We start from the raw sequence: 18,117 nt of genomic DNA, 5'->3' as shown, positions 1-18,117 counted from the left end.
CGGTCACTATCACCTCAGACTTCTGAGGCGCATCTTCCCTTACCTCACCTACCCCAACAGACTGGCTATAATGTCCATTGTAATGTCCACACTGGACTATGCGAACTCCCTCTACTTGGGTGCACAGGCCTACCAACTTTAACTCCAAAGAGTCCAAAACGTGGCTGGCAGACTCCGTTTTGCACTTAGATGAAGGGATAACATCTCATATGCTCGCTGCACCCTTCACTGGCTCCCTATTGCATGAAGGGCCATGTTCAAAATCCTATGGATCACCCACCAAGCAGTGCACAAGGTCGGCCCTACATACCTTCAAGGAGACGATTATGAAGATTATGCCCTACCTTCCAAGACGCACCCTAACATCAAGCACCGCCCTCCTACTAGTGATCCCAACCTCTAATTCAGCCAGGCTTGGAAGGTCTGCCTACTCTACCTTGGCACGAACACTGTGGAATTCACTGCCTCCCCACATTCGACACAACCAGGACTACATGGCCTTCCGTAAAGCATTGAAAACCTGACTTTACCTAATCCATGAAAGGGACAGCCAAGGGCCACCAAACCATACAATAATTGCTAGATTTCTGCTAGAACAGCATTATCTCGAAAATAGGAACAGTCGGGCCATGGAAGCCGGCTAACAAGGCATCACCACGGAAAAGTAGGAACAGTCGGGGCACGGAAGCCAGCTCTAGAGACCAGCAGGCTCTGGGTCAGGCAGCTGCAGGCTCTATGCACGCGGCTCGATTATGAGGGCCTAGCAGCCCCAACCCTCTGTGCCAACAAATCCCATTTCCCACGACTACAATCGTAAAACATGACCTCACTATAATCGCATGCTATGACGAGGCAAGCCCACCGCAACTCAAGCAGACATGCCCCACACTCTAAGACCAGGAGATGTCCGGTCTGTATATATAAACCTGGAAAGTAGTGCTCAACAGCACCTATAACAGAGCCTACTCATTATCTCCCCATGAGAAAGCAAAGCGCTATCGCTCCAGGAGATGCCAATCACAGCCATACAAACATATCCACTCACCCCTGCGCACCACCTTATTTCCAGAATGCAATAACCCCTCAGACAGCTAATTGAGACTGGGTCCACTCCTGACAACTTTACCCATCTGGGAATTAACAGCCCTAACAGCCATTAACTAGCTCTGGCCCCATTTCCCTGTTAACCCGTATCAATCCCTAACCATCTGGGAATCAACTCATTGAACGACTACTGCAGAGCCTCATTGCACTTATGGTTTAAACAGTACGGTGGGGTCATATCATGCCACCTATCGAGTTCACAAGGTGGTATATGCTCAAATCAGGCCCAAAACCTGTGCACCGGAGGCACTATAGCGACTATGCTTGGTTGGACTCTCGTAAGAATCCTGCAGTTACCACAAACGTGTCAGGAAATACCCAGCCACCCGCCATAAACCATGACCAGCGACCCAGAATATGGGACCTCTGACACATACAACAGAGCCTCTAGAAAAAGACCGTCCAACCGGGATAAAACAACCTACTCCTCACCAGGCCGAGAATCCTCTCTCGGTAATCCACTACCGTGATTCACCAGGACAGACACAGCCAGCTCATCGAGCTCCGAAAACTAACCAGGAACACAGGCCTCTTACCGGCAGGCACAGACCCTCACTCCTACCAAAATGCTCGCTCTACACTTCACACCAACAAACCATAGAACGCAGCTATACCACAAACATACATACACTGCTCTGTGAAAACGCCATGAAAAAAAAAACAAAAAAAAAGCAAAATCGGCCCAGCTGCACACATAATTTCTAGCCAGAATGCAGACTCAGAGACCACCTACCTTGCTGCACACATTCCACTGAACTTTCACACCCACTGCACCTAGCATTAGAATGCAGACAGCCCTACAAAACTGCACTGGCTGCACACACACCAAGTGCACCCAAGCACTATATACTAACCTACTCTCTCCACTGACCTGGACTACGGCCCCCAAGGCCATTCAACCCACAGCACTTTGAGATCATACCAATGGTATATGAGGCGCTATACAAATGCCCAATAACATAACATCTAACCACCACAAAACGATACATTTTCTTTAATTACCGCCAGAGGAATTTCTGCTGGAGGGAATTCCTCCAAAATCCCAGTGGAGTCCAATGGACTCCAAAAAATGCAGACTTACACTGATGACCAACACTGAGGTAAATCCACAGGACCAAATGGCGGTAAAAGTAATTCCATTTGGCCGTATTTCAGCAAATTTACTACCGAAATGACGGCAAAATTGTAATGGGCCCTGTGTCCTGTTTTAGGAGGGTATGAATGTTTCTTTTAAAGTCCTACTTCTTAAAAATGACCTGTTTCGTGCCTTTGCTTGAAAGCTGCAGTAAGACCAATGCAATGTATAGGATTCCATTAGTGTGTAGTTTAGAAGGCCTGAGAGAACCATTAGGAGGGCAGTCATGCCTTTACTTTCAATTGTCTTTGCTCAGTGAGCTGGTTTGGGCTGTAAACAGATATGGAAAGATACATTACACGGTACTAAGAGAATAAAACAAGCCTGCAGGAATTCTTGTTTTTTTTTTTTTCTTTGTGAAGGTGCATGCCTGGACTGCAGCTCCAAAATAATCATAAAGCAGGGTTTTCTCGTCAGTCTCGCGTCTGAAACACTGCTATTCAGTCATTTAATGAAAGCTTTCCTTGTTAAAATCGCATTTTTATAAATCAGTACCACATTTGGGTGTCATCTGATAGGCACCTTTCTCGGGTTTTGATAGTACCAGGTGGACCTGAGAAGGTTGCCTTCTGTCCCCATTTCCGCTCCTTTTAGATTTAGAATGTTCACCATCTGCCCTTAGACAGAACAAGAAGGTTAAGGGTGTACGCACGTGGCTGGAACGACTAAGGCCTTGCTAGAGGCCGATGATATTTCAGGAACACTCACAGACTTCTCTTTCCTTAAGTGGACAGATGCACACCATTAACAGCTTCAACTTTTTGGGTTGTAAAATCAATTGGCAAAAGTGGGAAGCACTTCCCGTATCAAGACATCTTCTAATGGCTATGCAGAGGGGTTGAAGTGTCTGGGCATCAAAATCAATCTAGTACTGCATGATATGATCCAAGACAACGTTTTCCCTTTGGAAAGAAATTCTGATGGACCTTTCCATGTGATGTAAATTAGATCTATCCTTGCGGGCTTAAGTACCAATTGAAAAAATGACAATTGCTCTCAAGTTTCATTGTATTTTCAGTATACTCCCGCTGAATGCCTCAATACGAGTTTGGTGATGCAGTACATTTTTCAAGGTAATTCTATTACCAGCACTTTTTGAGGCAGTAATGGAATTAATGGCAATTTTACCACACGGCCAAGAATGTAATTGGAGTATTTACCTCCAAAAATCATCATAAATACTGCATCAGAATTACCACTGGCAGTAAATCTGAGGAAATGCACATGGACTCCTATAGACTCGAAAAATGGGGGATTAACACAGACTTTTAGTAACCTGGGGGTAAATCCACCAGACGTAAAGTACTTTTGTGTTAATTTCATCAGAATTACAGCCAAACTCATAATGAGGCCCCAATTCCTTTGTCTGGGTGGATACTATGCCAAGGATGAAAATCAAGAAATTGTATGAATGTTTTTACAACAGTGGTCTTGAATTACCTAATTTGGGTTTACACTCCCCTCTTTCCAACTATCTCCAATTAGTAAGATGATTTCTAAAACCTAATATGGACCCAATCGGTTGCATTTTGAAAAACATCGTCGTCAGTCCAGAATGGATCGGTCAACATTATATTGGTGGAAAATGGCAGTTATAAAAGGTGCTCTCCAGGCTTAAGAAAGACTCTTCACCTCCATTTGGAAACCCCCATAAGGGATAATCACATATTGGTCCTCATTATGAGTGACCTGGTCAGGAAATAAAGGTGCTGGTAACAACACTGGCACCTTTAATTCCGGACTAGGTCTCCCTGAGTCTGCCGATAGGAGCACTGAACAACTGGAAGGCCTGACCTACCGGTAGCTCAGGCCCCTACCGGCAGTTTTTTCACTGAAGCACCGGCACCGTTAATAACGGTGCCGGTGCTTCAGTGTTCCCATGGAGTCCAGTGCGACTCCATGGGAACGGGAACCTACCGTACCGCCGCCGCCTGTGATATCATGGTAACACCGGGATGTCAGGCGGCAGTAACGGTAAGGCAAGGTTGTCGTTGCTGGCGGGTTACCATCAACCTCGTAATGAGGCCCATTGGGTATTACAGAATACATTATTGAAGCCGACGAGTGGAGATTGAAGTTCAATTTTAAGGTAGGATTCGAACCTGGGATCTCTTAATGAATCAAGACCTTACATAAAATGGAATAAATACTAATTGGACTTATGTGAATATGATGCCCTGATTTGAAAAAAGGCTCATGAGGAGCTGAAACACGTGTCATCGTAAAGGGCTCCCCTTCGAGAGACTGGATAATACACAAAAATCCTACCAAAAAATGAACCATAACTTTTGAATTTGAAATCAAACTAAACACGTATGGTGCAGTTCATGTGTGAAAGCAACACATTTATTACAGAACACACTCTTATTTCGAACAGAGGGATTGGAATGGCAACAAACACATGTAATATGTAAGCCATGTTATCCTACACGTAATCACTTCACTTCTGTTTTAGAAATTCGTAGAATTGAAATGCTGCTTATATAGACCTTCCAGGATTTTGCGGCATGAAATGGCAAATTTTGCATCTTGAAATGACAAATAATTTTGCAGCATAAACCTTTATTTATTGCAGCATTTTTGCAGGACATTTTGTATTATCTGGAGGGTGTTAGATTGCCACATTGTAGGAAAGAGGCAGAATGCAAGGCTGAAAGAGAATCAGGGTGTCATTATTATGTATCTTTTTTATTAATTTATTAGGAAGAATCCCGGATGTCTCTGGCTTGGCAGAACAGTTTTTCAATTTTGCCGTGTATAGATTTGCACTTCAGCCAAACAACCCAAAGTGTACCTTTCACCACCAACCCACCCCCTCCCCTATTTAACTGCTTGGTCGCTGGCGCTTCCCCTCCACCCGTGCGGTGTTAGATCAGTCCCTCTAACGCAGGATGGATCCGACGCCGCAGGGTCGCTTTTTAGTTTTTTTTTTGTTTTTGTTTCCAGTCCCCCACCTCCAATTTTGAGAAAGCGGAGGACACCCCTGCAACCCACAAGGCCAAAATACTGAAGATAAGGAGCGGTTGACACCCCTGCTCCATGTTCGGTATTTATAAAAATCGATCGAATGGCACTGGCAAAATAGGTCAAACTGTACCATTCGACCAATGTTTGGTGGTCAAAATGGGTAGTCCCTTAAATAGAAGCGCTCTCCTGACAGTGTTCTGCAAGCTCCCAGCGCATCCAATGTAAAATGTGACCCAAAAAATGCATTTCTATCCTGTTTGAGGAACAGAAATGCAAGCGACATAGCAGCGGTTCATATACCTTAAAGAAATGCATGACCGGGTCAAGAAAGACACTGGGGGTCATTATGAGGTTGCCGGTCTGGAAACAATGGTACCGGTAAACTTGCCGCTACCATTGTTTCCGGACCGGCAAACTACGAGTTCTGCAAGCGGGTGCCTTTCAGCCCGCCAGGTCTGACCTGGCGGGCGGAACGGCACCCGCTCGCAGACCTTGACGGATGCACCAGCACTGTTGCACACAGCGCCGGTGCAGCCATCCTCTCCATTCCCATTGAGTCCAATGGGACTCGATGGGAATGGGGATTTTCTTTTTTACAGCATCTGGCCGGAGGGACTGCAAGAAAAAAAATGACTCGGCGCCAGCCGTGTCATTTTTACCAGCACTGCTATCGCCGGACTTGTAATGAGGCCCCCTGTCATGCAGTGGCACCCCCAGCTCCTGTGCGCGTAGGGTTGCCTACAATTTCTGCACATTTAAAAGGGCATCTTACGTGGAAATTTAGGATGTGCTTTTAAATTGTCATAAACGTCCCTGATTTACTCAGAGGTGAAAAAGGCGATCTGAATGGGCGCACATATAAAATCCACAAGGGCCAACTGAATGGGCACATTTTAATAAAATTTGCCCATTCAAGTGTCCCTTGTGGATTGGGTTGCTCTTTTTTTGGGCGCAAGTGATGAGATGTGTTTGCGTATTTCATTTCTTGCATTTATACGTGTTGAGAATCTTGGACCCTGAGTTTTTTTTTTTTTATTGTAGTTTTTGCTGGTTTCTTTTCAAAAACAGCTGTTTTTGTGCAAAACGGCCATTTTTGCGGCATTTGGCGGGATCGCTGGAGGCTCTTGCTGTGCATCTGTCCCTCAATTTCTAAAAATCGTTTAGGGTTGGGTATACCGGGGTGCACAGATGTAGAGGTACAGCCAACCCAAAACGATTTTTAGAAATGGAGGCACAGATGCAAAACAAGTCTGTGCCTCAATTTCTAAAAATCGTTTTTTTTTTTAGTTTGGTGTATTTGTACATCTGTGCACCCCTCTTGACAAGAGGGGTGAACAGATGTAGAGGTACACCCAACCCAGAAGGATTTTTAGAAATGGAGGTACAGATGCAAAGCGAGGGATGGGGCAGGGAGAGGGCAAATGAGACTGTTTGAATGTCTCCGAGTGTGCACGTGGTGAGGGTGAATGCTATGGGCGGGCAGCGGAGGCGTATGAGCCAGCACTTTCTAGTAGAGCTGCCATATTTGAAATGGGGCAATGCTGGTACTCCTCAGTTAGCTCGTTATACTCTTGATGGGATAGTACTGCTGTAACAAGGCTTCTATAATTGTTGAATCTTCTCAGCAATAATACTATGCTTTTGTTGAGGCAATGCTAGTTCATCTTAGTGGGGCTGCTACTTTTGATGGGACAACATCAGCACTTCTCAGTTGAGCTGCTACACTCTTATTGACAAGGCCCCAACACTTCTCAACAGATGTATTTCTTTTTATTTTAATTGGTTATTTATAATGCATGTACTATCCAGAGGTTTCTAAGCACGGACTGAGGGAATGAACCTGTGTTGCGCGGACCGAGGGAGCGAACCTGTGTTGCGCGGACTGAGGGATCGAACCTGTGTTGCTCTGTGTCGTCTTGCTTCCAAGGCGAGCACGTTGCCCCTGAGCTATCCTTCCGATACTCTAAAGATCTGAAGTACATTTAATGATACAGAACCAGAACTGTTGAGCAAGTCTGTCATCATCAGAATAACTGAACATTGTTGTGGTTATACAAGAGCTCATATATTTAAAGGGATGGATTTATTCAGAATGTAGCAGCACTGTTCAATAACCCAAAGTTCTTAAGCATAGTTAATGTGAAAATACTACACTTCTCACTGTTGGGACAGTACTGCCACTTCTCACAGAGGCTTCTACTGCTTTTATGGGGCAGCACTGATCCAGCCTACTGCTCACATGCTCAGAGTTGTCATTTCTCAGCAGGACTGCAACACTATACCATTGTGTTCTGTATGTTGAGTGCTTCTTCACCACCAATGTGTATTCAAGGCTCTCTCCCAGTGTCTAAATAGTAGATCTGTCTAAATTCAACTGGCAACAGGCATGTCCGGAGCTGCCTGCTGTCCATAAACTGCCGCTCAGGATGTTGGGAGCTGTGATGGGGCAAGGGATAGAAGGCTCGAGCCTGTCGGATAGCAGAATCAGCAGGGTCATAAAACCTGCTCACTCCTTCTGGAGGGGCCATGGGGCAAATTGAGGCTGATCCCACATACAGGGGGTTGTTACCCCTTTATCTCTCCTGAATGAAAGAATAAGCTCTCTCAGAAACAAGTTATTACCCCTGCACACACATTGAATATGGTATGGATCTATAGATCGAGAAAACTGGAGTGACAATTCAGAGAGTTTTAACAGAAATAGAATTGTCTTCCCAGATGGGAGACTGACTCCATTAATATACATGGGGTCACTGAGATGACCAAGAGTGAAACTGTACATTCAGTTGTGAGATTACCAGCAACGGTTGATACTATGCTCCAAGGAGTGAGGTGCCCACTCAATATATCACACTGTTTATAGGTGTGAGACCCATCCTGAATGCTTGCCCAAAGAGCCTTGGCCAGAGTTTCACACTGAAGAAGTGAGCATGTGATCAAGGGTCTGCAGCCCACACACACGCAGGGGATTCCCGTGCTCCCACTTGCGAGATTTGCACCAAATTAGTGAGATTGTGCTCCAAGGTAGGAGGCACACGCACAGTCTTTGCTCTGACGTTTGACACACTCACAGGATGGGACGGCATTTCGTTCTCCCATCCTAGTTGTGTTGCACTGCCTTTTGAGGGCTACTACAACCTGGATGATTATAGAGGGGTGGAGTAGGGGCAGTGATGGCCTACTGGAATGCAACTCAAAGGCTTAAATCTCCTTCTTACTTGACTTTAGTATATGCAGTACATGCTAGCCAATGTTTCCACTGTTCTGCGCTGCACGCGCCTTCACCTCCCCCGCGCGCCGTTGCACCAAGTTAGTGACTACATGCAAATTTGCGGTCCTATAACTGCCAGTGATGTCACTTTCTGTATTTGGGCCGCCCCCACATAAGTCGGCTCCCCTGATGGGAAGGGTATCACCACCACATGTTGTACCATATGTAATCATCATTTATGTCACACCTCGCTGTACAGACCTTCTGTCCAAATGCGAAGGCGAACTCGTGAGCTTTTTTCAAATGAACAATGGGACAAGAGTTGAAAGTCACAGCAGAGCCTTGGAGGAATGAAACTGATAAGGTTTCACCGCTGGCACTGGACACCTACCTGCTAGACGAATCCGAGCTGGCCTGGAGATGCTGCGAACGTGATGCCAATATCTCCCCACTATTGTGCCGCTGTATTGAACTAGACGAATATTGATCCGATTGCGTAACTGCCAGTGACGAGGTTCTTGGGAAGGAAGTCAGCGGCTGCCGCCGCGATGCAGACGACTTCTAACCACGCTCCTGTTCGCGAAGGCGCTCATCCTCAGACTTTGGGGGAGCAAGAGAATTCTACGGGTAAAGAATTGGTGAACTAAAATGGCTAAACTGGCGCCTTTTGAAAGGTTCATACACATCATTCAGAGCTCGGACTCATGGAAAACATTCATTGGCTCTAACCGAGAAAGGATGCTGCCAGCCCTGCTGAGTTGGATTAACCTGAAACGCAAGACGTGGAAACCCCCAAACCGTAATCCTACTGCCTAGCCCAGACATACTCTGTGTCCAAATGTTTCTGGTACAGGCGTATACATACTAACAACCTTTTCTTTATTTTTTTGTTGCTAACATTCCCATTTTCTTTTATCACTCATCCATTGCATTTTAAATAAACATTCATTTGACCATTAACGTATCCACAATGAATTAGCCTTTGCAAGCGGAGCGCGTCCGATCCATACTTCACTGTGTGTTTCTTTAATGTTCTTTGCGCTTACCTGTTCCAGTGCTTTCAAATGTGCAGAGCGTGCGTTACATGCCATCACTTTCAATATCGGGAAACGCTTCTCTCGTTGGAACTGTGAACACTGAGCTGAATGCTTTTGGAAAATTGCTTTTCTCTTAATGTCACCGTGTCTCGGTGATCCTGTATGGCTGATGTATTTCTCAGGTCTGCTCAGTTCTATTTATGATTTCTTGTGTATTCGGTTATAGAAGGTGACACGTGTAGTGCTAAACAAGCATACAGTGCTTTCCCTCGGCCAGAGCTCTGCAAGAGTCCACAGCTGACTTACTGGCAATGATTTCTCATGTTATGTTATGTTGATTTATACCGGGCACGGCTACCATCCAGGGGCAGATTCCAGGCGCTCACGTGGTCTGCAAGAAAAGAGGGCAGGGGTGTTAATGAGGATAGGACGATAGGATAGGCTCAGGACCAGGAGAACCTGGCATCTGTGTGTGGCAGTTGTTGAAGCAGCCTGGCTTGTAACCGTAGGGGAAGACTCAGTGCCTTCGATGTGTGATGGTGTTTATGTTGGGTCTGTAGGTTCTGTGCGGTTAGGGTGGAAGTGTGGGTGTGCGCACTGGTTAGTTATATCGTAAGGGAGTACATTGTTGCAGTTGTCTGGTAGGTGTTTGATGGAGTTGTGTTGGTGTGTGTTGAGGATGGATTTATGGAATAAGTGCATTATGTCCAGAGTCTCTGAAAGTGAGTTGAGTGTGAGATTTAAATTAATGCTCGGTATGTGTAGTGGGGCTAGCCCATAGTCATGCATAGTTATGTTGAAGGAGCATGAGTGGGGGAGGGTTGGTTAGTACATTGGTTATTCTCACCGGTGCTTTAGAGTAGGTCTTCAGCGCAGATCCGGTTTCCCCCACAGTGGTACCCTCCAACACTTCTGGCTGTGGTCCGTTGGCCAGCCCCACCTCCTCCAAGCATAGCGACTGACTTTCCCTTTCTTCCTTTGAGTACAACGTGCTTGTTGCTCCTAGTAAGTTACTTGTTACTCTGCTGGGATTTGTCAGCATAATTGTGCGTTGGCTGGTTGTAAGATTGGCTGATGACCATGACTGGTCTTTCCTGAATGCATACATTTTATGCATGGGGTGTCCTTCCCTAAATCTGTCTGCTGTGGGGCTCTTTGCTGATCTCCCTAGTTGTGGTGCATGACTGGGGAATGGGAGAGGGTGTTTTTGGTCCTGCTTGATTTTGCAGCTGCCATCTGTGACCACATCTCTTAGTGCATTTCTTTACATCCTCTATGCTTTGCTGCCGTTGTCCCTTTGTACTTCTCTATGCCATTGAATAATCATGTTTTTAATTATTTCCTGAAAGTGATGTGGTCTTCCATGATTCTAATTTATATGGAAATAGTGTTCCATAGGTTAGCAATTAGGCGTGAGAATGCTGTTCCTGCGAATTTCATATTTTTTGGTCTATATTTGTAGGTCGTCACTTGATCTTGGCTCTCTTCTTGGCTGGTTGCAGCTGATTTTGGCCTGGAGGAATTTGGCTCCTTGTCTGTGTAATGATGTATGGCCAATGCAAAGAGCTTTGAATTTGATGCGTTTTCTTCTGGTAACCAATGTAGGCTACTCAGAGCTGGAGTGATGTGGTCTCTTCTGTTTAATCTCAGGAGAATCCTAGATGCAGTGTTTTGGATGCATTGAAGATTTTTACTCAGTCTTTTTGGCATTCCTAGGTATAGACTGGTTACGTAGTAGATTCTTATTACTATCAGGGATTTGATTGTGAGGGTTCTGTGCGGAAAAGGGAGGTATGGGAGCAGCCCCGAAGGAGTCTAGGAGATAGAAACACTGTTTGTGATTGTGTTGACTTATGGTCCAGGGATAGTCCGTTGTCCATGAGTATTCCTAGGTTATTTACCACATTAGAAGTTTCCAGTTGGGGTGCCATGCCTGGCAGCCACTCCAGTTGTGGGTTGGTTGTGTTGCTTCCTGGTGATGAGACCATTATTTCCGTTTTGGACAGGTTCAATTTGAGGTTGTTCGTTGTCATCCAGTTGTAGATGTCTGAGACAGTTGTTGAGGCTGTTGGTTGGGTCCTGGATCATGATAATCTTCACAACCAGTTGTGTGTCATCTGCGTAGTTGTAGGCGGTCAGTCCGTGGGTTCGAAGGATTTTCCTCATTGGGGACATGTAGATGTTAAAGAGTGGGGGGGTGGGGAGGTTGGATCCCTGTGGAACTCCGCAGGAAATGTTTTTGTTGTTTGAGGTGAGAGGTGGTAGGTAGCTTATTTTGGTTCAATTTGTGAGGAAGGAGGTAAGCCACCTTAGGGTGGATCCTTTTATGCACGTTCCATCAGTCTTGTTATTAGTGCTGCGTGGCTAATTGTGTGAAATGCCACAGATATATCCAGTAGTATGAGGGCAGATTGGGTGCCATTGTCTATATTTATTTTCAAGTTGTCCCATATTGATAGGAGTGCTGATTTGGTTGCTTTCATTGAATAACCCATATAGATTCTAGTTTGTGCAATTGCAGTATATTCCTAATCTGCACAATCCAAATATATATCAGTGTGCACACTCTTAATAAATTCCCAATTTTACAATCCAGTTTTTAGACAGCAATGATGCCCAGTTTTATGGTTACACAATTCCATTTTACTTGCTTTTTCAAAATCCCATGATTTGCCCAATCTGGGCAATCCCACTATGTAACCAGTTTGACACACCACCAGGGTCTATGGTCCTTTCCCGGTTGTCACTTTTTCTGAATCTACATTTCCTGGTGCCATTTCACGGATAAGGCATTTCCCCTCTGATGAAGTCCCCTGCCTATTTCTGAGAGTCTGTAGTTGAATGACCAAACGGCCAGGTACCTGCTCAAAGTAAAAGGTTGATGGGTCGGGGGTCAGTATGGGGAGGATACCCAGGATACTGAAATGAAAAATCTCAAAGCAACACCAATCATCATGGAGTACAAGCTCTGCATCTCAAACTGAAAAGACAAAACATGTATGCATTTCCTACTGCTGTTTTGCAATTTTGAAGCACTGTGAACTATAGTTGCTGTTGCCTAAAATAATGATACTCAATATAACGACCTCATAAGGAAGACTGACAAGGCCGGTCCTGCAGAATATTGGTCCAACAAGCGTGTTTCCATCAGCAAAGACCTGCACAGGCCAGAGGAATCGCATGATCAATGTCTGTGCTGACAGGTGCTGGTATGCAGGTATCCAACAAGGCAAAGGGACACCAGCTTCTTTTAAGCCATGACATTCCTTAAGCCCTTGTCGTAAACAGGCTTTGATGGAATGCTTGGCACATGACACACGTGGTACTTCCTGATCTGCTACCAGTACACAGCATGATAACATGTCATATTAGAATGTGTGTATTTGTAGAGCACACCTTCACCCCTACAGAGGAATCTTGGCAATATGGACAGATCAGACGTTTATGGTTACCAAACTCAATTGTACTTATCTGGATCACCGTTGGAATGAGTTAATCTGTGACCAGGAGTTCGATCACAGGTTCTTGTACTGCAGGCATTAGTCCACTGAGCCATAGACCCAGGGTGCTTCCGTCATGCTCTTGAGTTTGTGGTAGTTTGCAGAGTATGGTTTCCTGAATGATTCCAGCCCACTGAGGTACTTCTCAAGTGGGAGAATTAATGCTCACAAGAGGATGGGGCAGGGTATACGGTGATACTCTCAATGCTTCAAGAGATATCTGGCGACCCTAGTAGATCCAGTTAGCAGGGTTCACGTGCTTCTGAGATTTCATGCCATCAGCATGGAGGTGATCAAAGTATGGGGGAGGATAGAGGTGGAACATTGTATTTGGACTGGCAGGTAGCTCTTAAAATCCCATGTCTGGGGTAACTAGCCTGGTTTAGGTGAGGTCTGAGGGGTCAGTTTGGGCAGGCTATTTCCTGTAATGTCCTTTGTCAGCTCTCAGAGAGATGAGGTGCCCAGTTGCCACTGAAGGGCAATTAAAATGTCTGTCCAGTGCTAGAACATTTTGTAGAATGTAGAAGACATTTTTAAAAGTCCTATGACCAAGCAGGCGACCTTGGCACAAGCCAGCTACAGTGCTTTTGGGAATGTAAGACATGACTGGGAGTGGGCATCAAAGACTTTGTGTGGTTCACACAAGAGGTCCATGAACTATGGCACATCCTCTGTAACTGACAGTCCTGTGGACAGGCTCCTCCATCTGATATGGATGTCTCTATTACCTTCCTTTTTAACTATGAGGAAACTATTTATCACATAGTAAAATCAACAAAACAATCGTGGCTCCATGTGGCTCAGAAGGGCTTGGCTTGGAGAACAACATGTTGCTGTATTCCAAAGAAACCTACACACTTCCTTATCATTTCTATATGCCATACATGTTGCCACCAAGTGGTAGCCTTCCGCTTGCTGTGACAGCTATCAAGGAGTATGAAAATGTAACTCCAGACTAACATCTAAAAGTGGTACAAACCACTTCTGAAACACAAAATAAATTCAAACATACAAAGAATGTGTCATCTGTTGGGTGGCAGATATTAGCACAGGATCTCAAATAATGCAGCGATCCAGGTAATCTATTCATATGGCACTTTAAGTTAGTCTCATGGAATGAAATTGGATCGTACAATCCTGTGAAATGCAAGAAGATTTTGACCTGCCTGCGCACAATGGCATGTGGCATTGCCTTGCATCAAGAGACTCACCCTGTGAGAAGAGGAACCCCAGAAGGTGAGACAGAACTGGTTATATCTGCATTCAACGTGAGGGTAAGTGGTGCTCCACCGCTATTCGGGAAACCCTACCCCTGAACGTCATATTTCACAAATGGGACTCAGCAAGCAGGATTGTCTTAGTTAAAGGTAAGATACAAGACACAGAAGTGCGGCTGTGCTCAGTAAATGCACCCATCTCTGAGGAATGTTGTTTCTTTCCAGAACTCTGGCACTGGCTCAATCAGTGTTGATGGTGACTTCAATACAGCCTTGGACCAGATGTTGGATCACTCAGGCTCCTCCAGAATTCAATATGTGATGAGAAGCAGGAGGACGCTGACCAGTTTGATCTAGCAGTTTCACATGGCAGACTTTTGGAAACTCAGGGATCCCTCCAGGAGAGATTATACTTTCCATTTAGCTTGCCATGAGGTTTACTTTTGCATTGTCTTCTTCCTGAGATTTGTCCCAGTGACTACTAGCTGCTATAACACAGACACCGGCACACTTGTGGCACCAGATCATGCTCGGGTGAGCTTCGGACTGCCACTGACACACACACGGAGAAGGTTCTTCCTTTGGAGGATGAAACATCGATTACACAGAATGAGGATACAAGAAAAGCGAGGAAGAAATCGACAATTTTATCTTGAGAAAACAGATAAACGGAATGTCATATTCAAAAGTGTTGGAAGAACTAAAATGCTCCATGATTAACATGTCCAGGTAATTCAAACAGGCAATGGAGAAGGCTATGAAGAAGCGGCCTAAAGAATAAATATAGCGATAGCCTTTAGACCACCACAAAAGGCCAATTTCTCTAGGAGGAACGTAGAGAAAGAAATATGTACTAAGCAAGATTCTATCAGAAAACTAGAACATAACTACTTTGAACAAGGAGAGCGGCGCGGATGCTTCCTAGTACATAGGCCCAGAGTCAGAGTGAGAGGGCCACTATGGCCGTCTGTAATGGCTCAGATTGCCTAGCGTTGGTCCCAGAGTAGATCAATTGAGAGTTCAGAAGGTTACATGAGAAACTGTACCCATCAGTGACTGTGAATGATCCCCATGACCAGGAGGACATCCTGTCAAGGATCAATTTACCACAACTGATGGAGAAATTTGAAGGCAACTTAGAACACGGGATTTCAGTGGAAGAAATCTGTGCAGCTACTTTCAGCCTGAACACAAACAGAACACATGAACAGATGGGCTACTGGTGCAATTCAATTGCTTACTGATGAACTCAGCCATCTTGCCAAACCACAAGATGTTTCTACAATGCTTTGCTGGGGCCTGACTATCACACTCTCTAAAACCTGTGCTGATCACTGTGCTGCTGAAAAAGGATAAGTTGCCTACATGCTGCCGTAATTACAGGCCTACTATCCTGATAAACACAGACTTCAAAATCCTTGTCAAGGTCCTCCACAAGTTCCTGGAGATGGCGGCTCCTGTGCTGGTCCATAAATACCAGACTGACTTTGTCTGATAAAGGATGCAGTGTCCTGAGATACTGAGAAGACATTTGATTGGGTGGTTTAGGACTGGATGTTTTCAACGCTGAAGGGGATGAGGTTTGGACCAATGATCCTGCACAGAATTGGTCTTCTCTAGTCTGACTCATCAGATTCAAGAGAGGCACCAGTCTCAGCAACTGGTAATTCCTTTGATTCTTCTTGACTCTCACCTGAATATTCGGATTTTCTTCTTTTCCCGACTTCTTCCCTTTCTTCTTCTTTCCAGCTGTCTTGCGCTCTTTGTAGAGAAAGGGTCTGTTCCTCTCAGCAGCCACCTTGCCCAACCAGTGAATACCACAGTCTGGACCAGGGCAGCTGCCAACGAGACGGATCATTATAGGAGGACAAGCCACAAAGAGAGAAAAGCTCCTCAGGATCAGGTTCCTGATTAAGGTCCGGTAACAGAATGGTGTCTTGAGTAAGCAAGGTCACCATGTGAAGATCAGGGCAGAAGACTGGATGGGGATGTAAATTCCAATATGAAGCAGTGTCCAGCAAAGGGAGAAAAGAGTAAAAATGCGGAACAGAAGTAGTAAGACTGGAGGAGCAGAATCACTGTAGTAGGACTGAGCAGGAGCAGAGCAGCAGCTGGAGGAAGAAGACAACGCAGCAGAGGCTGCGAGAAGGTAATGCACAAAGTACAGAGAGAACAGAGAAAAAGCTGGAGGCAGGAGGAAACACGGCAGCAGCTGTGAATAAACAGTTGGAACAAAGGATGCAGAGCAAAGCGGGATGCAGGAGTCAGAACGGAGGAGAGGGGGAAGGGAAAGGGAGCACAGGTGGGCTGAAGCGAGAGAACAAAGGAGGGTAAATTAACCCTAACAAAATGAAAGGGTTTCAATGCGCAGGAATGTGCTTTAAGCCTGTGCGCCACTGAGGGACAAAAAGACTAGACCCTGCAGAGACAGGGTGCGCTCTCTCATCATGGTCATCTCCGACTCCACACTCTCCTTTTCTCCTTTCATCTTTAAGAAGTCAAACTACCCACTGCCCCTCCTCAGAGGTATTGTTCGTTTCCTCTCCTTTCCCCAGAAGCTCACTGAGCTCTGGTTCTCTCAAGGCTGGACTACTGCAACAGCCTCTTTCTAAATCTGCCTGCTTCTATTCTCTGCCCTCCGCAACTCATCCAGAACAGGACTGCAATACTTGTCCTTGGCCTCAAGCCCTGGGATCGTATCTCTCCAGCCCTCAAATCTCTTAATTGGCTCTGAGTGGCTGCAAGGATTAAATTCCAGAACCTTTCCATTGTCCACAAGGCTTTTTGGGGCCTGGGTCCACATTACCTTCAACTCTCCCTCCGTAAACTCTTTGCTCCTCCACCTCCAACTTCCTCAGGGTCAGTCGCTTCTCCAAGCAACGAGTTGGGGGTAGATCTTTTTCCTCTGCTTCGGCACCTGGCTACCCTCTGATTTTCCGGCCCAGGTCCCTGTCCACCCTAGCCACACACCCACACTGCCTCCTGGCTACCCTTGCACTTGGGTCTGTATCTGCAACCCCACAGTCCCCTTGCCTCTACTTATTAGACATTCCTGTCTGCGCTTTAACGTTGCACTTGCCACCTTGCCACTCCTCCCCTCCTCTTGCACTTCCCCTCTATCCCTATCCGCTGCACTTGTGAGTTCTAAATGTCACTGGGCCCAGTACGATTGGTGTTTTTGTCCTCCCTTATTCCCCTCGCCTCGTCACGCTCTGAAACACTTGTGTATGAGCACGATACAAACAAAATATCATGTCACATCATATCATTGCCCTTGGCCAGTGTGCCAAGCAAAGACAACAACATTCATAGACTTCCCTAAGGAAATGGGGGGACATCAGGGACGTCATTTAGGGGTCACAACGGCAACCTCTGAGGTCTCCCTTGCGAACTCTAAAAAAAAAAAAACCAAAGATCTAGATAGTATTTTGCAGACATTGCCATTGGATGACAAACCACAGAGATTTGAGATGGGGAAACTCCAACCCCCAAAACATATCGGGGCATAAATGTGCCTAACTTTTCAAACTACCACTTGCAATTCACCTTGCAGCATATCTTATTAAGTACAGGAGTATGTCTGCGAACAAACCCTTTCACAGTGAGAGAAAACTGTCGCTCTCCCCCAGGTCTGCTTAGTGCCGAGCCTTGTGGGTTCCTAGACATGTCACTCTGGTAAAAACTCAGGTTCTCGGTCCAAGGCAAAGGTTTTCTCTGGGCAAACTGGTACGTAGGTGGGTGGCATATGCCACATCTGCAATTTATCTGCGGATGGTAAATGGATTTCCTACATCAGAGGCAGCTGGTAAATAATTAATGCGACCAGCATACATATTTTGCACAAATATTTGAAAGCGACCCAACATAGCAACAGAACCCAGAATCAAGCAAAGGTGGATTGACTGGGAGGGGAGGGGACTCGCACGAAATAATTTTTTGAATAATG

At 45.6% G+C, this 18,117-nt stretch overlaps 1 protein-coding gene across 1 annotated transcript in view; it reads right to left on the bottom strand.

The window, feature by feature from the left end:
• The window catches only part of WHRN (whirlin), a 1,326,895-nt gene that overhangs the window by 1,263,458 nt on the left and 45,320 nt on the right, over nt 1–18,117 (bottom strand). The window lies entirely within an intron of this gene.

This window comes from Ambystoma mexicanum, chromosome 8 (genome assembly GCF_040938575.1).
Source record: "Ambystoma mexicanum isolate Mex_15411 chromosome 8, UKY_AmexF1_1, whole genome shotgun sequence".
Taxonomy (NCBI): Eukaryota; Metazoa; Chordata; class Amphibia; order Caudata; family Ambystomatidae; genus Ambystoma; species Ambystoma mexicanum.
Note: the sequence above shows the minus strand (reverse complement) of the source record. Positions and strands in the feature narration are given on the sequence as shown.